A 10,925-nucleotide genomic window follows, 5' to 3' on the forward strand; every position below is an offset into this window, starting at 1 on the left:
ACTTGTCTTGCTGCTTTTTATATGGAGAAGAAACTAATTTAAGATACAGCAGCAATCCCATTAATCAGCAGCTCTGCTGGGCACCCACAAGCTCTGTCTGGATTTCACCAGCAGTTTTGTCTCCCTGCTACTTGGATCCACTCCTGCATTGCCTTTGTTGTTGTTGTTTTTGCTGCACCCCTCAAAGGCACAAACCTTGTACTGCAGACTATGTCTTTGTTAGCATAGGGTTGACCTGGGAGAAACAAATTCTCGTGTACAGTGCCTGTTACTGGGTTTACCAGAAAGAAGATGATCTGGGAATGAAGATGTGGAATGTCCTGATTTGTCCTTGCCAGGACTGTGTGATTCCCTCATTGCAGAGTGTGTCAGATTAGTTCCACCTCAAGTGAAGTTCAGGAAGTCAGCAAAAATTAAGGTACCTGTGGTTTATCAAAGAATAATTGCACTTCTTATCCTTCCCCAATTCAATAGCCTACAGAGCACCTTTTAAGTTCCAGGACAAGCTGATTTAAAGAAATATTCCTCTTACTTGCTTACCTTGGGTCCAGCTGTGAGTGCAAAAAGGCTTGAAGCTCTGCTCTCACTCAAAGAGCAGCTTTGCTCTGTGTGCAGAGAGTGGTAAGTGTGTGTGAAATGCAAAGTTTCAGAGGAACTGGGTTCAGTCATGTACTGACCGAGGTGCAGGTTTGCCCCCAGAGTATAAGCCAATTAGTCTTAATATGAGTGACATAAATGGCTAATTGCAAGTAGAACTTCTTGTACCCATGGTGAGGTGTGAGCTGTGTAGCTACCAAGAGAGTAGTGGTAAAGTTTTATGGGGTACTAAAAAGAGTACAGAAATACTCTTGATTTTTTTCCCCTTTGATTATCTACTTAAGTGTATTGTGTTTACATCTAAGTGGCTGAGCTGCCATAGTGAGAGTTCTCATCTATTTGTCACTAATTTGCCATTTGTTTTCACTTGTATATTCTGGAAACTCTTGCAGCAGAAGTGCCTGGGATAACAGGCATGTTCAGTTGTGTTTAAGGGATGCATTAGAAATACTGTTTGGATCTAGAGAGCTCTACGAATTGCCAGCTGGAAACCCCTGTATGTGCTACCCAGTAAGATTCTGTTCTCCACTCGTTGATTCCAGCTCTAGTTAAAGCATCTGTCTCATAGGTAAATGCTTTTGTTCTTTTACTTTGTGGTCAAAGTGCCTTTGGGAATTAAAAGCCTTGCAGGTCAGTACTGGCATGCTCTGAGCTATTTTTTCAGCAAAGCAGACTGTATCATCTTGCCAGTGATATTAATGATTTTCCTTATGCAGAACTCAGCTTGCGCACCATCACAGTTGAAGGCTGAGAGGAAGGAATGATTGATCAAGACTAAATTCTGACCAGAGTACCTTGTAGTCTACTGAAATGTATTCCTAAAATTATCTTCTTCCTCAGTCCTGTTTGGAGAACGAAGGTACATGAATGAATATTTGTGGATGTGCTTAATCAGTGTTAACATCTTTCTCCTGAAAGGCTGAAGGTAAATTGTAATGAAAGACACAAAATACTATTTAAAATTTTAAAAAGACCTGCTTGGAAGATACAGCACATGTAAATGAGCTATAAACATCTGATATATGTTCTCAGTTGAAGTCTTTGGGACAGATCCTCTGCTTACAGCAGACGCGACTGGGGCTTTGGGAGAGATGGGCAAGGGAAGGCAAAGCTCTGCAGACACCTCGAGCGAGCAGAGGCGAACTCTGAAGTCGAGGAGTGAGCTTTCATGTTCTGATTGCTCTTTATTATTTGCCATTTCTATTGAGTCCTCTCACCGGGTTGGTATTAGCTGTATAAAATAAGTCTTCATGAAGGTGCAGAGATGTGTCATAGGCTCCTTTTGTTTTGCTTCCTAAAAAGCCCTGCATGCTGGGCAAAGTGAGACAAAGTGGTGTGTGTTTGCAGACTGCAGGCAGAGACTAGAATAATAGGGTCTTTGTGAATAATCCTGTATACAGTTTCAGCTTCTTAGTAGAGAAGCTTATCTTGAAATTGGTTTTGCTGATGACACTGTCAGAGTTTCACTAGACATGAGATGGAAACAATAATGGGTATCTCTAAAAAGGCAGCAATATGCCATATTTAAGAGTTAAGCCATGTCAGTTTGGTCCTCGGCTACTAACTTCAGCATCCCTAATGACCATTTCATGCTGCTTCTCGAGGTATATATTTTCTTAAGAATGGTGGGGGGAATAATGTTGCTGGGGTTTTGCGGCTGGTTTGTGTGCTTTTTGTTTTTCTGTGTGGTGCTTTTAGTGTTTTGTTTTTTGTTTGGTTGGTTTTTTGTTTGTTTGGGGTGTATTTTTTTGTGATTTTCATTGTTTTTTCCTCTCCATACAGTGGTTGGGCCAAGTGAAAAAACTTGCAGAGTTATTTAACTTGTCTGACTTGACCTTTCAGATATTGCTTCTTGTTATGTTGTTCTCTGTTACTTCGAGAAGCTTTTTAGTCGCTGGTACCTTATCCCCAAGGACACACCTGTAATCAAGTCCCTCTCAATCTCTTTAATAAAAGAAATAGACTGATCTCTTTCTTACTATCCATTATGAGACACTTTCTCCTCCAGCCTCTGCTGCTTTCCATACCGGCTCTTTTTGCCCAGTATCATCTCTACATGTGAACATGAGTTTTAGTCATTGCAGTGAGTTTCTGTTCTGCCATATGCAGTGTCAGGAGCAACTGTTGATTTCTAATTAATGAGAACTAATGTTTTATTACTGGTTTTGTTAATGACCAGTATGACGCATTAATCCCTCATGACTTCTTTACTGAATGTTATATTTTCCATATAGCTTACGGTATCAATTAGGGAATTGACATTAGGGAATGATGTGCATCATTAAATCAAAAACCTTAAAAACACTCAAAATATATCACATTTGTCAAGATCAATTTTATGAGTGGGAATCAACCCAACCTTCTATAAATTCCTGTCCCATAACTCTCCCTTAATTAAGCAGTTGGGCCCATTTTTCCCTTTTGCCCAAGATTTAGCCCAGAGCTAACCAGTGTTTGTGAGGCTGAGTCACTTCACTTGCCTTACTTGGATGTTGTATGATGTTCTCAGCCTTCAGCGATGTATTAAAATTAGTACCAGTGTGTCAAACATGTCCCAGGGTGTTTCCAGTGAATTCCTGTTGCTATCCTTTCTGAGTTGCTCCTGAATGCAGCTGCGGTATGAAGTACTTTGTCTTTCTTAAGTGATACAAGTATACCCTCCTGCTTGTTTCGAAATGTAAACCAGGAATATTTATTGAACTTTTCTGCCATGATTAATAATTTTACCCTTCTTATGCAGCAATGGGCCTACTCCAATGATAAAAATCTCATTATGTTTTAAAGCAACAACTCTATCATATTTAGATCTTCTGCTGTGGATTTTCCCTGGTGTCTTTTGGTTCTTCTATCAGTTATTCTACATTTTGTAGCCTCTCATTTATATCGACTGCCCTGTATTAATTTGTAAATGTTTGTTTTTACATTGACCTTCCCTCTTTAGCTTTTAGCCGAAGCAGGATGGATTTTTTGTTTTCCAGTTAGCTGTTTCTTGCCGAGAGGAACGTTGGTGTCATGTTAACCGTATCAGAGGTGATAATGATATAACTGCTCAGATGCGGATGAGGGATGACAATTTGGCATCAGTGCAACACTATGTGCAATTGGCCCATTGGACGTGATAGCCAAGTGTTCTTTAGCCATTAAAGTCTGATGCTGGATAGTGCTTCAAATATTATTTTAGAGAAAGACAACTTCTTTTTTAAATGTCACCTAAGGGAATTCATTTTAACTTTCATGGGATTTTTTGGAAGCTTAATGTTACCTTTGAGTCTCTCTAAACTCCCAGCCTAATTTCTTTTTTCTAAACATCATGAATGCTTAAGAGCTGTTGACTTTCCATGAGGAACTGACCCCAATATCACTTTAAAATTGTAACAATCTGCTTTTGCAAATTGTTGCTTTTTTGTGTTGAACAGTCAATTGTATATCACTTAACTCCACGGAGCACAAAACCTGCACAAGCCGGAACCGGACCATGCTCTAGGCTCGATGTTATGTGCTTCTCCTTTTCAGGGTTACATTTATTTGGGATTTAGGGGGAAGAGATTCTAGATATTGCGGAAAACCGAGGATGTACCGGCTTAGGATCATTGGGAGTACTTAATCTGATGTTACTACTGAGTGAACTGGATTTTTATGAATTTTGTGGTTGTGCCCTCGAGTTCTGAGGAAATCGTGTCTGTTTATCTGCAGAGCGAAGCAGAACTGAAGACTTTAGCCTTCCATGAGCTGTCTTGTTGCTGTTACTGTATGATACGGATAGTGAAATTTAATCTTTGGCTTGCCTAGCCTCAAGGCTAAGAACAGTTCACCTGTCATGTAAGGGAAAGTTTGAATATTATTAACTAGTATTTTGGGAAGGCTTTGAGATAACATAATGGGGGGTGTCATGTAGGTGAAAATGGTGGAATACAAAACCTGCATTTTCTTTGAGTGTGTCATTTTTTCCTTTTCCGGTGGTAGGTCTGTTAAGTTGAACTGAAAAAGGGGGGAATCCTTTTCTGCTGGGTGAAACCCTTCCTATCTGGAAGCCACTCATATGTGTATTATAACTAGTTATCCCATGCGAGATTTCTCTGATTATACAGGTTACAGAAGTTGTGCTTTTACAATTTGACTCGTCAAGGTATTGCTTTTACTGCAGACTTAACAGGTTTATTCTGGCTCCAGTAGAAAGCAATTACTGGAGCTACCAAAATACTGAGTATGGAACTGGAACGTTCAGCTCCAGAATTTCTGGGCCATTTTCTTTTATTTCCTGGAGAAGCAGAATTTGGTGCCATTATACCAAGATAAATTTGATTTGTAGTAATTTGATTTAAAACCAAACAAAAACGAAGCAAAAAAAACCCCATGGTTTGAGCCTTAACGTGTGTCGGGGTGGTTTTTGTCGGTGGGTGTGTCAAGTTGTTTGGGTTTCCTTGTGTGGTGTGTTTTGTTTGGTTTTATTTCCGTGGTGTGTTGTTTTGCTTGTGTGTGATTTTTGTACAGCAATGCGTCTCATTTTCACTCTTTATGTGCAATGACTAGCTAGAGAGTTGCTGGTAGACTGGTTCATCTTAAATCAAAGGCGACTTGAAATCTCAGCTGAGAATACTGTTTTCTGTTTAGGTGTCCAATTAGAATTCAGTCTCGTATTGACCCAAATCGATGACAATGCTCCTTTTAGCTTCCTGGGCACACAACTCTCACTGGTTTCAAGTACATTGTAGCCTATGGTTACCTACAGGAATAGAAACAGCGCAGCAAACAGTGGATGAATTCTCAGATCTTTCTGCCAACACTAACTTCTAAATGCATTAAATGAACTAAAAATAGGCGAGAACTCTTCATTAAGTGACTCTTGTTTCATGGGGTTTAATAAATTTTCTTGTTTCCTTGAGATGTTTAAATGGAACGTGCCTATATCAGCAGCTATACCTGAAAGAAGTGGCTGTTTTGGTTAAATTCTTGCTCAATGTTAATAGAAACCAAATTCTGGCACTCCAGCCTGGCTCTGTCAACTGGGGGCACTGGGTGGTCTCTGTGGGTTGAAGCCAAACAACAGCAGAAGAAATTCCAAGTACCAAATCCTTGCAACACGTTGTTTTCAGAAAGTTGTAGGACTGCTGCATGCACACTTTGCTCCAGCAAATGGCTCAAGAACATGGGAAATCCCTCTGCTTGGGGCTGGTTTAGACAACTAATTGAAAAAAATTCCATACGTCTGAACTGAAAGCTGAGGTTTTGCAAAGAAATTGGGATTATTTGCTGTGTTTGTCAGCCCTTGGTTTTTGTTTGGCTGCTGTGGGCTGTAGGGATAGTGATAACACTGTAATAACACTGTAATAATTACAGGTTTTGTTGCTAGTTCTGCTATGTACCTCTTCAGTGTGTTGGGAGAACTTGACCTCTGTCTGTTTTCCATGTGTAAAATGGAGATAATGATGCTACCCTATTTGACAGGGTTATTATAGGAGTAGGTGCTTGAATGTGTGTAAAAGTGTGGTTAGATTAAAAAGAAGTAGGTATGCCTGTATGTTGTGTACAGAACTAGAAGAATTTAATTTCTTAGTTGAAGAACAGGAGTTCGATAGCCACACACTCTCATAGCAGGAGGTCTGAAAATGAGGTGAGGTGCTTTTATAGCGAACTCTATAAAATTCTCTTTCCTATTAGGTGGTAAAGCTGATGCTTTCGGGTACAGAGATCCTTGCCTTGTTCCCAGTGGGGGATTGATTCTTCACGTAACTCTGAGTGGGCAGCCACTCAACTTCCTAGGCTAAAATGTTCTCTCCCATCAAAAGCTTAGAGCTCTTGTGTTAGTTGTTTTTTTTTATTATTATTATTACTATTTTTTAAGAGATCCTATGTAAGTGAGCTGGAAACATCACCAGTGGCTGTGATTCTATTCAAGTGAAATTCCTGCTGCTAATTACACAGGCTTTTTGCTAAAGGTAGTAAATAGAAATCATTCATGGGTCCTTAGAGGCCTCAAAATCATTCAGTATTCATAGTAAATATATCAGGGAGCTTCATAAGAGAATCATTTTAAAACAAAGCCTGGTCAGCTGTTTAATAATTTACTGATAGTGATAGCAAGGAGAATATCTAATAACTAGCAAGATTGGCTTTCAAGTAGAAAACAAATTAGTGTTACGGGAGTGTTTTTTTCAGAGAATCATAATTACTATTAGAGAAACGTTTGGTTACCATATCAGTTCTTGATTGCTTTACAAGCACTTACAAGGCAAAGACACTTTATTTGATTATTTAGGAAGCTGCAAAGCCAAATTTATTCAGTTGGCACTTATTGGAAATGAGCAGCTCTCAACAGCTTTATAAAGTCCAGCCTCAAAATATAAAACTGTTTCAAGGAACTGGAGCAGTATCTGACACTAGTCCGTATTCACAGGGCGCTCCTTGACTTTGGTCAGCTGTATGCAGATATTAAGCTTTATTTTCAAAAGGTTGGGCTTTCTGAGTTTCCTACAGGTTGTTCTTCTCTAGCACCATATTGGCATAAGGAAGAAATTGTTCCTTTGTTTCCAAAGCTAATAAAGCTCTGCCTTGTGACACCATGTTCCTGCCTCTCCTGCTAATGACTGCTAATGACACAGTGCTGTCGCATTGAGAGGAAAATATGGTCTTAATGAACCCTGTTAAGTACTTATGCCTTATAAAAGGGATTAAGTGATGTATTTTTGAAGGAGAAAGAGTAAAGGTACAGTAATTCTGTTTATTTTTTACAGCGTTCTATATTTTATAAATACTTACAAGAGTTTATGCTTAGCTCTGGTGTTGTAATAAATTCCGAACAAAAAAATTACATCATTATCCTCTAAATTTCTCTGTAGATGTTACTAGATGAGTTTCACGAGCAATCCATTAAAAACAGGTGCTCTGGAATTTGCAAGTTTAATGTTGTAGCTTTCTGTACAGCTCTGTGCTGTCCTGAATTGAGCGCGTAATGGATGTGACCCTATAGTCGCAATTCCCTGGCGCGTTGCTGGTGTTTCGCACAATGTGCAGGACAAAAGGCTTTGCACCTCCTGCAAATATTCAGCTGCTTTCCTTGTGTGGGCTCAAATCCCTCAGGTACAACTCGTAAGTGAACAATTTACGGTTAACTGTGAGCTAACACACATCATCGTAAATCTTAACTGGTTTACCCTTAAAATAACTTCTACTTTTCACTAATGTTCTAGGCCTTTTTCTCTTCCGATATAACTTCTGATATCGATCACTTCTGGGGTGTGTTCACGTAATAACAGATGATGCTTTTATCTGCAAAATGGAAGTGAATAACATGCTGTAGGTTCATGTGTATGAGGTGCTAAAGGTTTCTTTTGCTTTTCTATTCTGACAAACTGTCCTTTTGTAAATTCACCGAGTTGGAACTGTTAAGAGGATTCTTTGCTGACCTCCATTTCTTCACTGATTAACTTAAATGGCCTTTACTGGGGTTTTTTGGGGTTATTTTGGGTTTTTTTTTTTGAGTTAGGCACTTGTGAAATGTGCCTTGTGGAATCTTAACTTTCAAATTAGGATTCTGCAATTTCTTGGAGGGTGGACAACACGGCAGTGAAAGAACTGGCTGTGATTTGTCATACTGAGTTTGATGTATTGGGAGGAAATGACTTTCAGATATGATAGCTAGTTAAACTTGCCATAGTTGTTGACTGTTCCTTCTACCTCTAAAACCAAGGGAAGATAAGGACGAAAAGATACCACGTGTAGAATTTGTATCAGGATAACTGGAAAAAAAATACTATGAAGATGAATAATTAATTCAGTAGTCACAAGTTAAACAGTTTTGCCTCTAAGTTTAGTGTGATGTGATAAGTCAAGTATTCTTATGATCACGCTTCATATTTCTGCTTGACCCTCTCTTGCTTCTTAATAAGCTCTGGCTGTAAAAGCACATAATAAAATTCTTACTAATCACTTACTCGGCTTGTAAGGTGGAGCTGTTTGATTGGCTTTATTGGTGAAGCAGGGTGTGATTTAGAACTGCTGAAGTGACCTCTCAGTCAATTGCGGACATAGGAGAGCTGGTGTTGGTTATGCTGTCCTGTCACCTTCTGACAGGCCCCACAGATTAATTATTAATCAGGTTGATTATTGTTGTTCCTGATAGGCCCATTGCATTAGGCACTGTACCCACAGGGTCTCTGTGGTTTGGTTTAACCTCCCTGTGCCCAACTTGGGTCTCATTAGGAGACCAAAACTCCAAGGTTCAGTGGTGGAGTTGATGGAGAAACAGACACTCTTCTATGGGACAAATCAACCTGCTCTAAGATCAAAAGCACCCCTCATGGGTACTTCTGTTTTCACCAACCCTTCAGTTAGCATAAGGCAACAAGGCTCTTAATTTTGTCACTTGAGCTGGGATGAGCCCAGGGAAGAGGGAACTATGAGATGGCAGTAAGTGGTGAGTTCTCTTATTTTAAATGGATTTTCTTGAGAAACAGAACACACTTTTGATAGAGAGATGAACTCCTCCTACATTTAGATGTGAAGTTGAAGCACAAGGTCTAGGTTGAGTTTCTACTTTCCTCAAAGATAAATGACTAAGGGTAAATACTACTGTCCTGGGTGAAAAGATGTTTAGATACAGAGGTGCTAAGGCAGTGACCCCTTGGTCTGTCATTTCCTTATGTGAAGACAGTAAGTGTGCTCTGTCTTTACAACTAGAGATGGGGGAATGCTCCAAAAAGCTTGAAAGTTGCACTTGAAATTCTCTGTGATTTGTTTTTGTGAGTTTAAGTGATCCTCAAGTACCTTGATCACAGGTTTTTAGAAATATTTGTTAAAGCAGAGCTCATGCTACTGACTGCTCTAGAAACTGGACTTGGAATAGACTTTAACTGGAGTGCAACTCTTTGGCCTCCCTTCTTTATAGCTGATGGATTTGATAGCTATTTCTGAAGATCCCAGTGGATTGAAATCTACAATGACATAATATCACCTTCAGACATTTTTCTGAGGTCTCCTATTGCAATTGGAATCTGTGGGTTGTCTGAGGCAAAAAGCAACAAATTGATGTCCCATACTTGAAGGAGCTGTTTCTATTTGTGATTAATGAAAAGGAACCTCCTTCCCCATTTAATGGCATCATCCTCTGGAAACTTGTGCAGAACATGCATAATCATGTGCTGATGATCTGTATGTAATCCCCATCCCCATTTTCCTACGGTGTTAATTCAAGAAAATGTTATATTGTGCATAACTTGCATGGGGGCTTTTAATGGGAAAAGAGAGTAGTGTGAAGGACTAGATCTTGCAACGCATCACAGTGCATACAAGTGATGAAACCCAGGTAAAATGTGAGCTATACCTGTTCAATGCTTTGGCAATAAGAATTAGTGGAAAAATATTCCACGCAGAGGAATATTCTCAAGGTCCTACTGAGTCAGAAGATGGCAGTAATGACACCAACATCCCTCATCTTTGTTCTTTATCTTGAAAATAAGTTACAGATAGCACTATTAAAACTGCAAACTTTCAAATCTAGTGAAAGCTTGGAGCGATCTAGAAAACATTGACTAAAAGTTACAAGTTTGGATAAGCAAATCTCCCATGCCCGCTGTGTTCCTTCACGGTCAGCCTTGTCCTTCATGTTTGTTTGCTTTTGGGAAACAACATAGTTGCTTCTTGCAAACGCTGCAGCGTCTCTTGTGGGTGCTTAGGAAAAGCTGTGACTCCCTCCACAGCCTGGCGGGGTATCTACTCTTCCTCCTCTTTGCAGCTGCTGCTGATCGGGCTCCCTTCTGCCTGGCTCTGATTTTTCTGTCCCCATCACCTCAACCTGCACACGTGGGGTTTTTGGTAATATATCTGCCTAATTTCAGTTTATCTTGTCCTCACCGCAGTCATCCTGCCTCTTATCTTACTGTTTTCATCTCTCAGAAGAAAGTGGTTCTGAGTTCAGACAATCCTTTATTAAGGTTTTAGCCTGACTTAGTTCAGCCTAATGTTCGGCTTTATGTTATTTGATGTCTAAGACATAGCTGTGTCTTTTGATCACTTCTTTTTCCAGATTCTTGTAGACTGTTGATTTCTAAACTCTTTCTGCTTGTCCAGTTAGAGTTAAGGATCCTCTCTTCCACCCTTCTTCACCTTGTTGCGATGCAGGTTTTTCCCTTAGGTTGACATTGTTCCTTGGAAAAAGTGTTAAGCTCCTCTGTTTTCCACACCCCATGCTCCTTGGACCTCAGTAAATCACTTAGTTTATCAAACTTTCATCGTTCTGAACACAAATTGCAGACTTGTTTTTGTTTCTTTCCTTTTATTTAGTTTGTATGGAAACAATTGGTGATTGCTTGATTTAAGGATTGGGGGTTTTT

This window comes from Streptopelia decaocto, assembly GCF_964273445.1.
Source record: "Streptopelia decaocto genome assembly, chromosome: 14".
In the NCBI taxonomy this organism is placed as follows: Eukaryota; Metazoa; Chordata; class Aves; order Columbiformes; family Columbidae; genus Streptopelia; species Streptopelia decaocto.